We start from the raw sequence: 19,575 nt of genomic DNA on the forward strand, positions 1-19,575 counted from the left end.
ACTTTCAGCACTATTCTGTCCTATTTCCTTACATACATGTTTACAAAGGTTGACTAAACTAAAAGAAATGAAAATAAAGTTGGCCACCTTGCAATACCCAAAGGAAAGTGCTGAAAATAATGATTGATATGCACATATAGAGTCTAGGACTGCGGAAATTAGGCCTATTGTCCTGTCAGATTTTTCACAGTGGATTACAGACCAGAAGGCCTATTGAAAAAGATTCACCAGCTGGTTGCCATCTCAAATGTGCTCCAAAATTCAAAATTCAATTATCTGTTTTTCAGAATGACAGACTTTCATAAATTTTTCTCAATACTGTAAGACCATAATTATCAATAAAGATAACCTATTTTCAGTGAAATCTCCTATCTACAGACATGAGTACAAAGGTTCGCAACAGAAAAATGTAAATTTCCTATAGACAATATCCTAAGGATTGTTGTTAAATGATTGAATTACACATACCTTGTGTACCTTGTGGTCACCTTGTTTCCGGTGCGCCTGGTGGAAGGCTGCAAGTTGAGTAGCTCCGTGTTTGTCTCTGTTTTTCGTCTTTTTGTGCTTTTTCAATTTATCTATTTATATATATGGTTATTTTATGTCTAAGTATGTGTGTAATGTCTTGTGAGCAATGTCTTTATTTATGTATGTGTGTATGCTACTTGACACCTTAAAGGTAGGGTTGGAGATCTTTGAAAACGGTTCCTGTGAGCTATATTTTTGAAAATACACAGCCCGCCTCTCCCTTCAGCCCTCCCCTCAAAGCCACGCCTTCAAAACACATGAACGCGCATGCAGTCTGTCAAGTGTTCGGATTATCCCGGGAACCCACGAGAGCTCACGAGGCGGGTCTAGAAGCCACGACAAATCGATTAGCCAAGCTAACTTCCAGCCATGGCACTGTCTCCGGCTACGGTAAGAATGTTCAACATCACAATAAACGCACAGGCCGTCATGGTTGCCATTTCAAGAAATATTGATGACAGTAGATGTAGGCCTATACTGTTATTGAACTTGACTTGATACGTGTTACTTAGATATCTCATTCTAACTTCCTAACACTGATGGCAGATACCGTCATCCCTAGACAGTAGCCAGCTACAGTACTGACACATGGATTTATTTTGACAGATGTGTATAGGGGAGCCGACAGAGGGGGACAAAGGGGTCAGTTGTCCCGGGCCCAGGGAGATGGGGGGCTCAGGATTGGGTACTCATTGCATTAAATGTATTGAGTGGGGGCCCTTTCAGAGGACTTTGTCCCTGGCCCAACCAAAGCTGTCAGCGACCCTGGATGTGTACAGCAATATACATTTTACTATTGTATTTATATATACCCGACACCACAATCCGTAGTGTTTTAGGCAAGGACGTCAGTTATGTACGAATCTTACGGGGAGATTTCACTTGGATTGTCGCACGCGCAGACACAGGAACAGAGGGAGTAAAGAAAAACAACCGAACTGATCAACGCTAATGAAATTGTTTTGGCTGACGATATTTTCATATGCTTTAGACCTTCCACGACCACGAGAGCTCCAGCTCTGACTTTCCTGGCCCATCACAATCATAACGACCTAACAGCCCAGTAGGACCGATGACCAGAGATGGAAGAGGAGGAAGATATACGCAGCAGAGGTCGGGGATATTGATTAGGAAGACTCCAACAGAATTGACGCCCTGCTAACTGTAAGGATGTACATTCATCCCACAATAACATTATGTCCTGCTGTATTCCTCCAGATGTTCAAGTATTGTAATGGATGTTATCACAACAGATGTACTCTATATCGAGTAGGCTACACGAGCACACCTGTTGTGATAACCATTACAATATTTCTACTCCTATGAGTAGTAGTGTGATATTACATGGTTGTAGGTACACAACACCAGTGGTAGTTCAAGTACATCCATAAAAGCCCATCTTACTTCATACATCTGTGTAACCCCTGGCACAACAACAGTTTGTAAGAAATTGACTGCAAAACGTTGTATGCATACAATTGGCACATCTTTATTTATATACACAATAATGATTGCTTATGTCCATGTTGGTCTTATTGTCAATAGAGTTGTTTAGTCCCCATCATCAAATAGAAAATGCACTACATAAAATGTATTTATTGCTTTGCAGGCCTTGATTCAATCATTGAATTTGAAGCAATCCCATCGGTTACTGCAGCGTGCCCTGACCCGTGACCCCAGTTTGATGTTCGACCTGGCACATGACATCTGGTCCTCAGTCACAGCCCAGTAGCACAACCAACCTGGCGCCTCTGCGCAATCTGTAAGGAGATGCCCATGAACATTGAAAGGAAATGCTGTGGTGTTCTCAGTTTTGATGGAAGACTTTGGGCTGATGTAGGACCAGGTGAGAGAAACGGACTCTTCGGGCATGCAGCCTACAGACAGTATGGGGCACTTGAACAGGGTTGACGTAATACACAGTACAATACCCAGGATTAGCCAGGGTTACCCTGCTCCACTAGAGCAATATAAAAGGTTTATACAGAGTACGGTATAAAACACACAAACCGGCAGTGTGCAGAGTTTTATTATTTTTCATTATCTGTAGGAGCATTCATCTGTACATTTATACATGTCACCTTTTTGGTTTGGAACCACGTTTGTCTTGTTGTTTTTTTTCATACATAGAAAATAAATGCAACCTGTCAAATAATCTTCTGATTGTGGTCTTGTGGAATATATAAGTGTAACCATGCATTTTCAGTCAGAGAATTAATTTAAAAAAAGCCACACAGTCAAATTGTGTCCACCAATATTTACCGTCATTGAAATGTATGGACAATTTAAACAATGTATTACACATGACACTAGATACATTACTTTATACTATATTTACATGTCATTACCACAAAAAAACTTGGGGAAGGTGGGTAAGTGCAGCAACTGTGAAGGGCCTAGTCTGAGGTTGGAGGCGTCTGTGCTGTAAAAAGATAAACAGAATTAGAAATCACATATCTGACAGTAGCTCCAGTGACATTTTAAATGTAAGTAGCCTGGGTTGTTGGGGCAGGGACACCAAAAATAACTCCTTTATCTGGGCTCACCTGGTTGTGAGTGTCTGCGGTCAGCCATCCCTCTTAGGGTAGAAAGTCTTCTGCACGGTGCCCTGAAGGTTGACGTTCACAGTATGCAGCCTTCATGTCCTGGAACTTTTATTGTGCAATTTTCCATATCTGAAACAAGCAATGTGTTAGACTATATTAGGGCTACATTACATCAAATTACACAGCAGGGTTTTACAGGGTGTTGGCTACAGTCCCAGGACCAAAGTGGACTGTGGATGGAGGTGTAGGTAGGGAGAGGTAAGGATGGGATTTCAACCTGCTTCTCTCTGATCTTAGGACCACCTCTCACCATCAGGTGATGGCTGGCTGCTACCTCAAATTTCATTCATGGCCCAAGTTATGTTCTGTAATCACCTTACAAAAATAAATGTAATGCATTCAGCACCATGGGGGGCTGTGAAGACCTTTGAGAATATTTGCAGAACTACATACTGAATTGAGCCATCCGCCTTTCTCTTGGTTGGTGTGTTGAGATGGTGACTGCAGTCCAGGCTTCTTGGATCGGAGGAGAAAAGCTGTAGCTTTTACTGGCATAAGTATGTGGTTGTGGAAGGACCCTGTCTGCTGTTGACCTGAGGGAAGAAAGAGCACAAATTGCATATTAGCACAGAGCCCATGCTTAGACCATAGACAGATAAAGCATCTGGCACAATATGCATGCAACCAACAGAACCTAGAAATAGAAAGATTAGCAGCAATACACAAAGGGGACAAGTATACAAAAAACATGCAAAGTGTACTGATAAGGTGAATGGAGGTAGTCTGTGTTGATTCCAGCAACCTCAAAGACTGAAAAGTGTCCCAGTGTGTTGAATTGAAAACTATAGCGCGTGCGCGCTCACATAGGAATATGATAATTTAGTGCAGTGTTTCTCAACAGGGGTGCCGGGGCACCCTGGGGTGCCGTAGGGCCCCCTCAGGGGTGCCGCGGAAACGTGGCTGATAAATAAATTATATAACATAAAACATATTTGTCAAAATTGATAAGTTAATGTTAGTCAGTGGAATCTTTGATCTGCCATTTACGCACAATAAAGTAAATATTGGTCACCCCAGCTGCAACTTTGAACGTAGGTCGTGCGACTAGGTTGTGTCTCCAAATGTGTTACTTCTCTAAGCTTGTGTGATATCGGATGCGATGCCATGTTACGGCTTGTTGGTTTAGGGTGCCTTGACATTTTTCATGAATTGAAAGGGTGCCTCGCCTAAAAAAAGGTTGAGAAACACTGATTTAGTGCATCAATTACAACTACAGGATCTGTTCGCTTTTGTCAGATAGAACCATTGTTTTTCAAAGGCAGATCATTCCAAAAAGGATAGTAGTATCTGCAACTGGACGAAATTACACCCACAAACATGAATAAAATAAACTACCAGTGTGCAGTGATTCATTCTTCATTTACTTGGCAGCCTTGATATGTTGTGATACAGGATCAAGGAACAGCTATGGAAAACACCACAACCTTGTAATGGACAAAGCAGAACATTTCAATATAACCAGGGTAAAAACAAATAATGTACCGGCATCTCCATGTGATCATTCAGTGTAGCCATCACAATAAAGATCTGCTGTGTAGCCGTCATGGTCATTAGGTGGTATTTATCAAATGCAAAACTACTGTCTTCTCAAAAACGACATCAGCGAGTTAACAACATTACACCCACAATGTACATGATTGTGGGTGTAATGTTGTTAACTCGCTGATGTCGTTGACATTGTAAACATTTGAAAACCCAAAGGCAATCTATTTTGCAATGCTGGAGCGGCGAACAGGTTGTGATTGTGCTTGCTACTATTACCAGCGTCATACAACAGAGACGTATGTACCCAGAGGCAAAGCAAAACATGCAAACGATATATTTTTGTAAACCACTAGAAAGACATGGGCTTTGCTGGTCAAAGTAATGTGTGCGTAAACATGGTAGGTTACTTACCACGGGATGAATCCGTAGTTGAACGCAGGTGGAGAAGGGGTGCTTCCGTCCTCCCAGCTGGTTTGTCTGGCTCGTTCGCACAACTAGTAGCAAAACACACAAGAGTAACCGTCTGAGTTACACAGAGCAATTCTGAAAACGTGGAGTCTGGTCTTGCGAGTCCGATGACTATACCAAGGGAGTATGTTATCCTGACATGGTTAGCCCAGTGTTCCAAAAGCTGAAGTTCTTCCTGTAGCTCTGCAAAAGCCACCAAAGTTTCCAAGTAGCTCAGCCTGCTGCTAACTCTCGTTACCTTGCTACTAGCCGAGTGATGATGAGCCTCGTCGCGTGTGCATGAATAATGGGGGCGGGGTCGGTCAAGTTCACGAGTCGGTGAACGCGCAGGGAGGAGGGGTGAGTGCTGGCGGTTGATGGACGTGTCAGAAACCAATAGAAGTGATGATGAGTATTACTTCTATTGGTTGCCGTTTTCTTCTGACTACGCCCTCTACACTGGACCAAAAGATTTCGTTTTTTTTCTCCAAACACTCTATTTCAATGGGTGCTATGGCGTCATGAGGAGTTTTTCAGATGATATGGTAAAATATGTGCCAGAAAAACATCTCCTATCCCACCTCTAATTTCCCCCTGGGATCAATAAACGATACTCTCTCTACTCTACATACAAACTTGACTGCTGAAAAAACTGTGTCTATATCAGATGTCAGTGTATGTAAAGAAGCACACTGGCCACACACACTTGAGAAAAGCGCACTCAGGCACACGTACACACACATACAAACGCACGCACACACAAACACAAGCGCGCGCGCACGCACGCACGCACGCACGCACGCACGCACGCACGCACACACACAGTTTGGCAGGACAATATGCCTTTTTTTCAGCAGTCCACTGTGTTTGTGAGATTCAATGATTTGACACCATTCCTTTGGATATTTCAAAGTGGCAAGATACAGGGGGTGGACAAAATAATTGAGACAGGCCCGCCGACAGGGGGGGACAAAAGGGCTTTTTGTCCCGGGCCCTGGGATAGGGGGGCCCAGAACTGGGCCCTCATTAAGTTTGTGGTTAATGGTTCTTGTTAATTTCAAAAATAAGATGGTTTTTGAGAGAGGGAGATTGCGCTATATTTACATTAAATAAATGATGCAGATATTTTGCCTTTCCTGCCCTTAAAAAGGATCAAGAACCCCACCTCCCCCACCCCCAGTGCACAAATGGTTTGGTCGGTCATTACGAGAAAGAAAAAAACGGCTTCAACTTAACGCGGCTCGTGCCAATTTGCCAAGGTGTCTGAAGAAGCAGTCGTTCAAACCAGGAGGGCAGAAAATGAAGGATAGGAGAAAAATAGATGAAGACACCAGAAGCCCCAGGATTTCAGTAAAAAGTTCTTCAGATGATGCAGGTACTAACAATAGCAGAGGACACTAACAAAGCAAAAGTTTCCCTTCATAAACAGACACGCCCTGCACTGCAGCATTCATGTTTAAAATATGACCAGTCACAGAGTCGCATCATTTTATAACCACAGCTTAGTAAAATTGTGTTTCAAATCTGACCATCTGTGACCTTAGCTAGGAATATGCACATTAGCCCCAATCATGGCATGATGATAAGTTGCGTCGCGCGCAAGGAGAGGGCAAGGGAGAACTTTTAAAACTGCGCTATTATGCAACGCTATTTCGCTTAGCGCGTATAAATCCCGCTTAGCGCAAATGCTAACACTTTATCAACCTGTTAACTTTGTGGGGAGAAACAGTGTACATCCGTTTTGCATATACATTTCTGCAACTTGACTTGTTCCTGTGTTTGGCTATTCCTGGTGTGGGAAGACTGACGTCTTTGGTGTGCTGCTCACTTGTTCACTGTCATCACACGCCACTTGAAGTCAGTTTAGCAAACTAGAGCTGATTCGGTCAGCCCATTGAGAGTAAATGGGTCAGGCACGTTTTGATGTGCAAGTCCTCAAATTGCTAAAGTAAATTACACGTACACTTGTGTTATTAATGATGTGAATCCTATTTATTTTGTTTAATTTCTAAATAAATGTTGGCAAAATGCATGGATAATTGGATGGATAGATCATTTACTATGGAATTATTGTATGCGTCATTGATTTGTGAGGCTACTTTGATACCAATGTCATTTCTTTTATAATGGGTAGGCCTAATAATATATAGCAATAGCATATCACGTGAGAGTGGTGCGCTTTCAGGCCGAAAGTGTAGTCTGGCCACCTGGTCTCTCTTGAAAAAAATGGTCGTTTGGTGGTTGTTTTTTTTTGTTTTTTGGTTTGGGTGGGGGGGGGGGGGGGGGGGGGGGGGGGGGGTTGTGTTGGGGTAGGAGGAAGGGGGGCCCATTGAATTTTTTTTGTCCCGGGCCCAGCCAAACCTGTCAGCGGCCCTGACTGAGACCTATCATTTTTGTGTGTTGGAAGTTTAATGGCTCAAGTGGACCAGCCTGTTGGTCAATCTTCATTAATGGCACATTGCACCAGTAAAGTGAAGTGTGAAGGTTCAATGAGCACAGTTTTGCTCAAAATTTTGCAATGCACACAACATTATGGGTGACATGTCAGAGTTCAAAAAGGAGAAATTCTGTGTAACTGTTGCATCTTTGACCGAGACAGCAAGTCTCGGAGCCACAGTATCTTTGCATCTTTGACCGAGACAGCAAGTCTCGGAGCCACAGTATCTTTGCATCTTTGACCGATACAGCAAGTCTCGGAGCCACAGTATCCAAGGTAATGTCTGCATACCACCAATAAGGATGAACCACATCCAACAGGATTAACTGTGGATGCAAGAGGAACTAAATGACACTAAAATGACAGGTGTCTCAGTTATTTTGCCCCACCCCTGTACATATACAGTGAGTCCAATATGTATTTGATCCCTTTCTGATTTTGCCGGTTTGCCCACTAATAAAGACATGATCAGTCTATAAATTTATGATAATATGTATTCAAACATGGAGAGACAGAATATCAAAAATAAATTCCAGAAAATAACTTAAAATAATATATTTTAATTTATTTGTATTTAATTTAGGCAAATACGTATTTGACCCCTCCAGCTAAAGAAGATAAAGTGCTTTGTGGCAAAGCCCTAGTTGTCTAGCACTGAGGTCAGATGCTTCTTTTAGTTGATGACAATGTTTGTGCATATAGTAGAAAATATTTTTGCCCATTTTTCTTTGCACATTATCTCTAAAACATTAATAGTTTGTGGCTGTAGCTTGGCAAATGGGAGGTTCAGTTCTCTCCATAGAATTACTATAGGGTTAATATTTGGAGACTGTCTAGGCCACTTCACGACTTTAATATGCTTCTTATTGAGCCACTCCTTCGTTGCTTTGACTGTATGTTGTATATTATTGTCATGTTGGGAGATCCAAAAATGGCCCACCCTTCAGTGTAGTGGTGGAGGGAAGGACGTTTGCACTCAGGATTGCACATTACATACACTCAGTCAAAGCAAGTTATTTCACGTAGACTATGGACCGCGAATAACACAAATCGCGTGCAGATTTCCCCGACATTAGGCTAAAGCAATAGTCATTTTTTTGTTCAAAGTCTGGAGTAACTGGAGTAACATGGCGACCGCAGATATCGGAAACACGAGCGACTGTCAGTCTAGTTTGTGTTAATGACGTTGCCTCGCATCTCGAGGCCAGTAAGCATAAGGCAAGTAGGAGAGGAAAGTCAAAGAGAGGGACACACGGACGTCGCAAACAGGTCGTAAAAACAGACCGATGGCCACCCTAATTACATGTCTCCCTCCATCCATTCGTTGACGATGTGAAGTTGTCCTGTGCCTTGGCCACACACACACCCTCAAACCATAATGATACCACTTTCATGCATGATGGTGAGGAGGGTGTTTTTGGGATCATAGACAGTAGTACTCTTTTTCAAAACACATTGAATTGTGATAATGCCAAACATCTTTATTTTGGTTTCATCTGACTACAGCACCTCCTTAAATCAGTCTGATGTCCGTTGGCAAACCTCAAGTGAGACTGCACAGGTTCCTTCTGAAGTAAAGGTACCATGTGTGCACTACAGGAATTTAAACCTCTGTGGCATTAAGTGCTACCAGTAGTTTTCTCAGTGATTTTGGTCAGTAGCTTTGATATCATTGCCTAGTTCATACCGTATAGCTCTAGGGTGATTTCTTTCTGTTCTCATGATTATCAAATCCCTACAAAAGGTCAAATCTTGTATAGAACCCCAGACAGGCTGATGGATAGTCATTTTGTATTCCTCACATTTTGGAAGAAATGCATCAACAACTGGGTCATTAATACCCAGTCTCTTTCTTGTGGCTTTGCAGCCCATTTGATCTTTGTTCAGGTCTAAAATCGTGTCCCTGATCTCATTTGACCACTCTTTGGTCTTTCCCATGCTGGTGAGGTTGGAGTGTGACTGATTCACTCATACTATGGACTGATTCTGCTGATTCAATGTGTCTTTTATGCATGCTAGTATGTACAGGTGTCTTTAATTCAGATGACAAGTTGATAGGAAGTGCCCATCTGGTCTGTAGCCCCGGAACTGTAATCAGTTGGCAGGGGATCAAATACTTATTTTGCTCGATGAAATGGAAATAAATTAATATATATTCTCTTCAGTTAATTTCTCGATTTTCTTTTTGATATTCTGTCTCTCCATATTAGAATACATATTATCATAACATTTATTGACTGATCATGTCTTTGTTAGTAGGCAAACCAACAAAATCAGTAAGGGATCAAATACATATTGGACTCACTGTATTCATGTCTTTTTCTAGACAACCTTTATACTCACATCTGTAAGGAGACAATTTAACTGAAAAATAGGTCATCTTTATTGATAATTATGGCCTTACAGTATTGAGAAAATGTGTGAAAGTCTGCCATTCTGAAAAACAGAGAACATTTTGAATTTTGGAGCACCTAGATGGCCCCAAGTTTTCATCTTTTTCAATAGGCCTTCTGGTCTGTAATCCACTGTGAAAACCCTGACAGGACAATAGGCCTAATTTTCGCAGCCATAGTATGTGCATGTGTATGTGCATTTCAATCATTATTTTCAGCACTTTCCTTTGGATATTGCAAGGTGGCCAACTTTATTTTCATTTCTTTTAGTTTAGTCAACCTTTGTAAACATGTATGTAAGGAAATAGGACAGAATAGTGCTGAAAGTAGTTCATCGTTCATGAATATCACCTTATAGTACAATGTAATAATGCATGAAAACAAGTCATTTTGGAAAATGGCGGCCATATTGAATTCTGAGCAAAAATTGACGTGGCCCCATGTTTTGATTTCTTCCAATAGGGCTTCTGGTCAGTAATCCACAGAGAAAAGTGCGGTAGGACGAAAGGCCTAATTTTCCCAGCTGATGACCTGTCTAAGAGGGCAAAAGCATGGCAAAGGTGGGTGGATGATTTGATTCCGTTGCACTCATTCAGTGTCAGAAGATGTTTCACACCCAGTGAATTTGGAAATATAGAAATGGCACAGCTGCATCACTTTTGTGATGCCAGAGAAGTTGGATTTGGTGCTGTATCATACTTACGGCTAACTAACAGCGAGAAGGAAGTGTGTGTTGCTTTTGTTATAGGCAAAGCAAGGGTGGCGCCACTCAAGCACGTCACCATACCTCGCCTGGAATTGGCTGCCGCAGTCGTTGCCGTGCGCATGGACAAGATGCTGTCAAAACAGCTGGAGCTCAACCTCAGTGAGTCAGTCTTTTGGTTCGAAAGCATGACTGTCCTAAAATACATTGCAAACACCACCACTCGCTTTAAGACCTATGTAGCCAATAGAGTTATCATCATAGGATCACTGTCTAATGTCTGTCAGTGGAGACATGTTGGCTCTAAGATGAATCCTGCAGATGAAGCTTCGCGAGGCATGAAAGTTGGCGCCTTCCTGAAGTCCTCAACCTGGATCGCTGGTCCCGACTTTCTCGGAAAGGCCGAGTGTGAGTGGCCTGCAAGCGTGGACGAAGCATCGCTGCATCTGGTTGCTGACCCAGAAGTGAGAGAGGAGGTCCTTACCTTTGCAGCGCAGGCCGAAGAGGTATGTCACACCACTAAGCTGCTGCTGCACTTCTCCAGTTGGACAAGGCTCAAGAGAGCTGTAGCATGGATTTTGAAACTGAAAGAAAAGCTAAGGCTAAAGATAAAAGAAAATGCACAAAGTGGAAATCAAACTTCTGTTAAACAGGAAAAGAAAACAAAATACTTACCACTCACAGTCGATGACCTGCTCTTAGCAGAGGAGGCGATAGTGCGCTTTGTGCAAAAGAAACACTACTCCAGTGAATTGGCTGCACTGAAATCTGGTGGTGTGAAGCAATCCAGTCGACTGTGCGATCTGGATCCCATTGTCACTGATGATGTGCTGAGAGTTGGTGGTAGGCTGAGCAGGTCCGCTTTACCTGTGGAAACAAAACACCCTGCAATAATGCCAAAGGAAAGTCATGTCTCAAAGCTCATTCTTCAACATGTACACAATAAAGTTGGTCACACACTGCATGAAAAGAAGAATTTGTGGATGAGTTTTGCACCTTAAATTGCCTCATACCTCAAGCCACAGTATTTGCGGCTCCCCCATGCCCCCCTCCCATCCCCTTCTTAGAAGAGCCTTTAATATGTAAATGCCAGTGATCAGGTCGGGAGCTGCCCCAGTCAATTTCAAGTGGGGTGGGGTGGGGTGAGGTCAGGTGGGTGGGAGGGAGTGGGGGGTCGGCAGGCCTGTTTCTAGGATTTTGGGGTCCCTAGGCAACGGGATTGTTGGGGGCCCTAGGGCATTTTTTGGCCTTTTACTAAAATGTGTGTGTGTGTCTGTGTCTGTGTGTGTGTAGGCTATGTTTTTTCACGCTGCCCAGTGGTGTTTTTCAGAATCACTAACCATTAAACCAGGGGTAGGGAACCTATGTCTCGAGGGCCCTTGAGGCCGTTTTATCCGGCCCCTGATATCATTATAATGTTTTGCAACTTCACAGGAATCTTAGAAATTACATTTCCAATGCAATTAAGTTAGCCTATATTCAGGGGACCTAGAAAAGGTGGGGACTGTTTTAAAGGTGTCTACCTTTAAAGATGTCTATATGTCTATATAGGCCTAAAGGTGTCTATATAGGCCTTAATTTTATGGGGAAATCCTGATTTCTGTTCATAGTACGCCCCCCGGAGGATTTTATGACCATGGTAGGAATTTGAAGTGGCCCCTCGAATGAAAAAGGTTCCCCACCCCTGCATTAAACATTTCTACTAGCCACAGCTTTGCTGCCAGTACGTTTTATTATGATACTATAAGCTCAGAAATTAAGTTGATCAAACAATTCGATCTGTGCTATAAACATTTAAATGAATCTACAGAATAGGCTATCAAAATAGAATCATCTGAATGATCTTTCCTGGACATACATTTTGAAGTGACCCTTCGAATTAAAAAGGTTCCTCAGCTGCTTTTGAGGAAAAACATCAATGTGCTTGGCCACTCTGGTTTTTAAATGGTATTCTGAACTAAAGCAAGGATTGTTCAAGTTAGTTGAAAATAGACCGTCTCTGGTTAAATTAGTTCTACACCAAGCCTTTAGGTGGCAGTAAAACGAATTGGCACAATGCGAATTCCACACACAAGCCACAAAGAAGCCATCAGCCGCGGTCAACAGCACCTTCCTGATTGAACAGAACCACGCGTTGTCTGTGTGGTTTACAAGTTTCTTGGCGATATGGGGGGAAAGTTCCTCACATACCAACGGAAAATGGGCTTCATATACATGTAAGTACATTTTACTCAACTGTGGTTTAAAGTTTCAGTACTCAAGAGCGATTGAATAGCTCCTCTGAACACAGATCCGCCATTGCTAAGTTATGGCACAGCCGCTTTACATAGCTGGTAGCTCAAGTCCCCTCAATGTGACTACAGTAGTTGCTGCTGTACGCTAGGAAATTCTGATGACTTGCGAGCATCGTAATGACAAAATGCTGTGGTGAAACAGTGAATATGTTAAGTATACTTGTTGATGGTAAATTGTTTGACATTGCTCGTTCTCAGTTGCCTTTCCCCTGCCTTTAAAAGATAGTCAAAGGCTACCGTTAGCATGCTATTGCGTTAGCTCATCAACTAGATACTGGGCACTACTTATTTTTCACGTCTGCCCGGCATTTCGCTGATGAACTAACGCTTAGACGCCTTGCCAATGTATTTTACAGCGGCAAAAATGCATCTAGTTCTAGGCGACGTTGGAAAGACTGGTGTGCCGTCTGGGTATGTTGGTTTTCAGTGCTGGGCAGTAGCGAAGCGACTAGTTTAATTACATTCTCTAGTAGCTTGGTCGTAGCGTCACTACTATGTATCGAGTAGCTAACATCCCTTGAAACACCTTGCCCTTTCACCAAACCGACCGATTCTTCCTTGTTGCGTTCTATATTATGAAAGCTAACCGTGAGTAGTTCTGGCGGCAGCTCTCAGTAACGCGAGCCCAATGTATCAGCGCGAGCTCAATATCGACCAGAGTGGTCAAGTTGAGCACGCCACCCCGAAATCAATGTGAAATACCCTGCCATTTGCAACAGTAGGCAACCTGTCCTTTAAAACGTGTGGGTCCTCAAAACAGCACTTGTTGCACAAATAAGTGTAGATGGCCTCTTCAAGAAATTGAAATTATGTATGGTCACTTTTTCTTATTGTTTCACGTGGAGGTCTACTGACCTTGTCTAAATAATGTAGGCTAGTTTATGTCCATGTATTATATTAGGACCCAAGGTTAATGGGTTATTCTATTTACCATGTTTTCACAGGCTGCTGTCTCATAATATGGCGAAGACGAGTCACCTGAAGGCCTAACTCGCCATAGAAGACTGAAAGAATGTAAGATTAACTTCTTTGTGGCCAATATGACTTGCTCATTGATACATTTGCTATGTCAATATGAGGTGCATGGCAAAATATTTAATTTATTTGTCTCGCTTCTAGGAGCTGTAGAAACAACAGGGTGTTCTTTTTCAGGGTATTCTTTTTTATAGAACTGGACAGGTCATTTATTCGTTCCCCTTGTTTTTTGAAGTGTCCTGCAGGATGCTGTGTCCTGCAATCCTGTGTGCTTTGCTACAGACGCGTGTGGAGGTCAACCCAAAATGGGCACAGTCTCACCACAGAAGAGTGAAAGAGGGTAAGCTTAACCTATAGCCTACGTCAGGGTCGGGGAACGTTTCTCATTCAAAGGGCCGCTTCAAATTCATCCGAGGGGCCGTAAAAGTCCTCCAAGGGCCGTACTATGAACACAAACCAGGATTTTCCCTTTCACTTTAGGCCTATATTGAAGGCAGCCACATTTAAACAAACGCCACCTTCTTCAGGTTCCCTGAATATAACTTAATTGTATTGCAAATGTATTTTCTAAGATTCCTTTACAAAATATGTCATATTTCATGTGAAGCTGAATAGCATTAAAATTATATCGGGGGGCCGGATAAAACGGCCTCAAGGGTCGCAAACGGCCCTCAAGACATAGGTTCCCCACCCCTGGCCTACATTGGCAATATGACTTGTGCTACTTTATAGATAAGTAATCAATGCTGTGCATTGCTATGTTTTGATTTATTTTCTTACATCCTACAGATCCTGGCAGGGAGACGGTAGTGTCCTGCAGAATGGTGATGGGCCAATCTTACAAGAGACCACAGAAAACTGATATAGTGTAAGATTATCCCTGTTGGGCTCAATAGGTCTTGCTTATTGACATATTTGCTATGTCAATATGAGGTGCATGGCAAAGTATTTATTTATTTGTCTCGCTTCTAGGAACTATAGAAACAACAGTGCCTGCTGCAGTATAACGAGGACACCCTGAGCAGAGAGCTCCAATAGACCCAGGTCCAGTGTCTTGGCAGGGTGAAATGGCACTATGGGTATGTACTAATGTCAGTTAAAATGAATGAATTAATTAATTCTCATATCTGAATAATGTGAACACTGGATTTACCACACACACACACACACACACACACACCCTAGGCCTAGATGATTTGGACCCAAGGTTACTTTTACCACAGCTCTGGCACATCAATTTTCATTTGTTTAATAACTGGTCAGGTAATTTATTCATTCCCCTTGGTTCTTTTTTTTTTTTTGTAGTGTCCTGCAGGATGCTGTGTCCTGCAATCCTGTGTGCTGTGCTACAGACGCGTGTGGAGGTCAACCCAAAATGGGCACAGTCTCACCACAGAAGAGTGAAAGAGGGTAAGCTTAACCTATAGCCTACGTCAGGGTCGGGGAACGTTTCTCATTCGAAGGGCCAATTCAAATTCACCCGAGGGGCCGTAAAAGTTCTCCAAGGGCCGTACTATGAACACAAACCAGGATTTTCCCCTTCACTTTAGACCTATATTGAAGGCAGCCACATTTAAACAAACACCACCTTCTTCAGCTTCCCTGAATATAACTTAATTGTATTGCAAATGTATTTTCTAAGGTTCCTTTACAAAATATGTCATATTTTATGTGAAGCTGAATAACATTAAAATTATATCGGGGACCAGATAAAACGGCCTCAAGGGTCGCAAATGGCCCTCAAGACATAGGTTCCCCACCCCTGGCCTACATTGGCAATATGACTTGTGCTACTTTATAGATAAGTTCTCAATGCTGTGCATTGCTATGTTTTGATTTATTTTCTTACATCCTACATATCCTGGCAGGGAGACATAGTGCATGAGACCATAGAAGACTGAAATAAGAGATTATCCCTGTTGGGCTCAATATGACTTGCTTATTGATATATTTGCTATGTCAATATGAGGTGCATGGTGAAGTATTAATTTATTTGTTGTTTCTACAGCTCCCAGAAGTGAGACTGAGTGCCTGTTGCAGTATGACGAGGACGCAGTGACCAGAGACCTTCAGTAGACCCTGCTGGCATGATTGGCGTCTGAAGAACATGAAATCAACAGCAATGTTTATGTTGTACATACCTGTATAGTCTGTATTAAAAGGCAGTACCTGTAGTATTTTTCCTCTTACTTTCATATTTACCACATATTTACTATGAATTGACAACTTTTACTAAAATCCATTTTTGTATGTGCCCTGACTAAAACTATCCTTAAACCTAACCTGTCAGAGATGTAACAACAACCTGCTCTTAGCAATGTGGCAGCAGTCTACTTGGATGCAGCGGGGAACATAGAACCCTTTTTTGAAAAAGCATTGTATGTTTCTGAGTTTTATGAATTGTGCCCTTCCCAAACATCATGCATAGGCTAAGCGTATCTATGACACGCTGATTTGAACTCACTATCGCGTGTGTCCAATACGCATTTTCAAGATAAGTCGTGCTCCACAACGCCCTGTGACAGGTTAGGTTTAGGGATGGTTTTGGTTTAGGCATAATTTAGGTAGAAGTTGGCAAAAGTAAAGCAGCAGAAACATTACTTCACTGACAGGTTAGGTTTAGGGGTGGTTTTGGTTAGGGCACAGCAAAGCATATTTGCGTTTAGTAACATAAATGCGCTGTGACAAAACAAAATCGCCGACACGCCGGGAAAACTGCGCAAACCTCGTCACTAGTCAAAAGTGCATGAAAGCGCTTTACCGTTGCGTTGAGGAGCACGCTTTGAATTCAAAATGCGTCGCACCATGCACTAGCGTGCGATACGTACGCTAAAGCATGATGACAGCCTGCCCAAACTTAACTTGTCGGCAATGAAATGTTTCCTAGTTGTACATTTGTGACCTGAGTGCTGTGTACATCACTGCATATATAGTATATTGTTTGCAGGGTATGTGTGTAGTTGCATGGTTCTTGTCAAAGTGTGTGTACATTGTTTGGTGTGATATTAAAAGCGTTTTTTAAAAAATCATTTTCATTTCATTCATTTTCATTTTATCAATAAATTCACATCATGCATGCTAAAGCCCCATCACAGTGCAGCCTATAATGATGTGAATATAATGATGTGAATATACAAAGTAAAATCAACCTAGGTATATTATTAATAATTTTTGCATAATTATACGGACCTACTGTATACGGTCTGCATAAATTAATCCAACGTGACCAATAGAAGGTCGTAGCTGCTAACCAATAGCGCAGCTCTTTTACTTTGAGTCACGTGTCTTTTTCGTCCAATAAGAGCAAGGCTAGTCCGCGTTCCGGGCTGGCTGTCATTGCCTTTCATGTGGTAATCGTTGGGCCATTAACACCCTGCTGTGAGACCTGTTCGCGGCTCGCGATTCGCTTCCGGGCGAGTTAGGTGTCATCAAAATTGTTAGTTTTGATTCTCTCAAGCGCTCAAAATCAGACGAAAGTTAGGCAAGTCCGTGGACGATTAGGGACGAGTTCATTGTCACAAATCCCCCTTTTCGTGCTGTGACAGGGGAAGAAATCATATGCTCTCCACCCTACGACGGCAGTACTGGATTCCTCATGCAAATGCAGCAGCCAGAAAGATCATCAGAGACTGTATGATATGCAAAAAGCAGCGCCAAAGACCAGGTGAGCAGAAAATGTCTGATCTTCCTGTTGACAGAGTGTCAGCTGATTCCCCACCATTCACACATGTGGGCCTAGATTATTTTGGGCCAATAGAAGTAAAGAAAGGCAGAAGCCTAGTTAAAAGATATGGAGCACTTTTCACTTGCCTAACCTGTCGCGCAGTACACCTGGAGGTGGCGCATTCTCTCAATACAGATTCCTGTATAAACGCCATCAGGAGGTTCATCTGCCGCAGAGGACAAATTCAGAAAAATTTGATGCAGGATGGAATTAAACCCCCCATATGGGGCCCACCATGGTGGCGTGTGGGAACGCTTGGTGCAGGATGTGAAAAGATTGCGGAGTCATGTTCTGGAACCTCTGACTCTACACATTTACTCACTGACTTAGTCTGTGATGCAATAGGCGTTAAGGCTGTGTTCAAAAAATCGATCCACGATCCAATATCGATTCACGTCCGAAAAATCCGATATCGATCCAAAACTTTGTGGATCGATCTTTTTTTGCGGAGGCCCATCCCTATATTCTCAACCGCGTCGGAAGCTCTCTTCAACATAGGCCTACACACTCATGCACAAATACACGGGGGCTTTTCCTGACAGTAGTGGCAGTTTTTACTTTCGACTATTCATGGATTTATTTTATGCAACCTTCCCGCGGCCCGCCAGGAGCTACATTACACCGCTTTCGGAAATGCCTGCAGTTGCGTTGCGCAGCATTGTTGTTATTAAGTCTGTCAAAGTTAGGCCAGAAGAACTTTGTCTGCATTAACACGGGGCATTTCGTGTGTAACACGCTATAATAGGTTCAAATACATTTCCGAGTAGTGTTATTGACAAAAAACACGAACCCAAAATGCCATGTGATTGAATATCGGCAAACAAACCATTGTGGGCTACACGCGCTGGTTCCATTCATTTGAAACCTAAAAATGCCGTCGCTTCTTCTTTTAATAGGCCCTAACAGCGAAGGAAGACACTTTGAGTTGGGATGGAGTGACGAGTTTTAATTGGATGACAAAGTAGATGATTTGTAGGCTGTTGAAATTAGGAGAAATTATTATCCCCGCCTTCTAACTTAACCTCCGAATGCGAGGATGGCAAGGGAGACGAAAGGGTGCTTTTCACATTCACACGCGTGCACAAGCATGCACCCATACAGATAAGAGAGCGTGGTGGGAAAGGATCAAATTACTGAGATTAACAGCTGCGTTACGTTAACTGCTTCTGAATTTCTTTATTTATTTGCGTCAAAGCGATTTTTTAGTGTCCATCTCCACGGTTGACTGAGAAATATCCACAGCTCTAAAGCAGCATCAGATTTCAGCGATATCTCTTCTCAGCGCTAGATTACCAGTGCGACATCCACTAATAATGTCCCATTACACAGACAACCTATAATCAATCTACAATATCAAACGTTTGCATAAAAACACTTCCTCACCACTTTCCCACCGTCAACACTCAACGCCCACCCACCAGAGGGAAGCGCACGGTCTCCCTGACCTGTCAATCAAACGGTCTGTCTGCGTGTGTTCTATAGGCCAATGCTATGCTGTGGTTTCGTCTGTAGCAGTATGTGTTACTGAGAGATTATATTGGCGGTTTATGGATTGTTATTTATATTAATTAGGCTATTTAGGTTCATCATGCATAGTCTGTTGAATGCCATGGTGTAGGCCTAAGGCATTTATTTATTGCATTTATTAAATTTATTTAGGCCTACCACCTTTCTTTCTCATACCAAGTTTCCCACCTCTATCGTACCAAGGTAGGCCTATTTCATGTTTGTATTGGCTGCTGAAGCTGATATAGGCCTATATGTTTTTATAGGCCATATACATTCATATAGCCTAGTTTTATGAATCATTACATTACACTACACTCACATGATGCTTTTTGTAGTTGTTAAAAGATGCATGAATGGGTTAAAGTGACAATCCAACAATACAATAGATCGATATCGAATCGAATCGTGAATCGAATCGAATCGTGGCCCTCTGGATCGAAATCGAATCGATCCAGCAAATCTGGATCGATTCCC

At 42.5% G+C, this 19,575-nt stretch overlaps 2 long non-coding RNA genes across 2 annotated transcripts; both read left to right on the forward strand.

Annotated features, from left to right (window-relative positions):
- Positions 1–742: 742 nt before the first annotated feature.
- Positions 743–2,382, forward strand: LOC134444298 (uncharacterized). Its single transcript, XR_010033919.1, has 3 exons — positions 743–918; positions 1,520–1,692; positions 2,138–2,382. It is a non-coding gene; the product is annotated as an uncharacterized LOC134444298 (long non-coding RNA).
- A 10,072-nt stretch (positions 2,383–12,454) lies between these two features.
- On the forward strand, positions 12,455–14,936 carry LOC134444290 (uncharacterized). Its single transcript, XR_010033911.1, has 5 exons — positions 12,455–12,815; positions 13,838–13,907; positions 14,104–14,208; positions 14,658–14,736; positions 14,841–14,936. It is a non-coding gene; the product is annotated as an uncharacterized LOC134444290 (long non-coding RNA).
- The last annotated feature ends 4,639 nt before the right edge of the window (positions 14,937–19,575 follow it).

The sequence above is a fragment of the Engraulis encrasicolus genome, unplaced genomic scaffold (assembly GCF_034702125.1).
Source record: "Engraulis encrasicolus isolate BLACKSEA-1 unplaced genomic scaffold, IST_EnEncr_1.0 scaffold_49_np1212, whole genome shotgun sequence".
Taxonomy (NCBI): domain Eukaryota; kingdom Metazoa; phylum Chordata; class Actinopteri; order Clupeiformes; family Engraulidae; genus Engraulis; species Engraulis encrasicolus.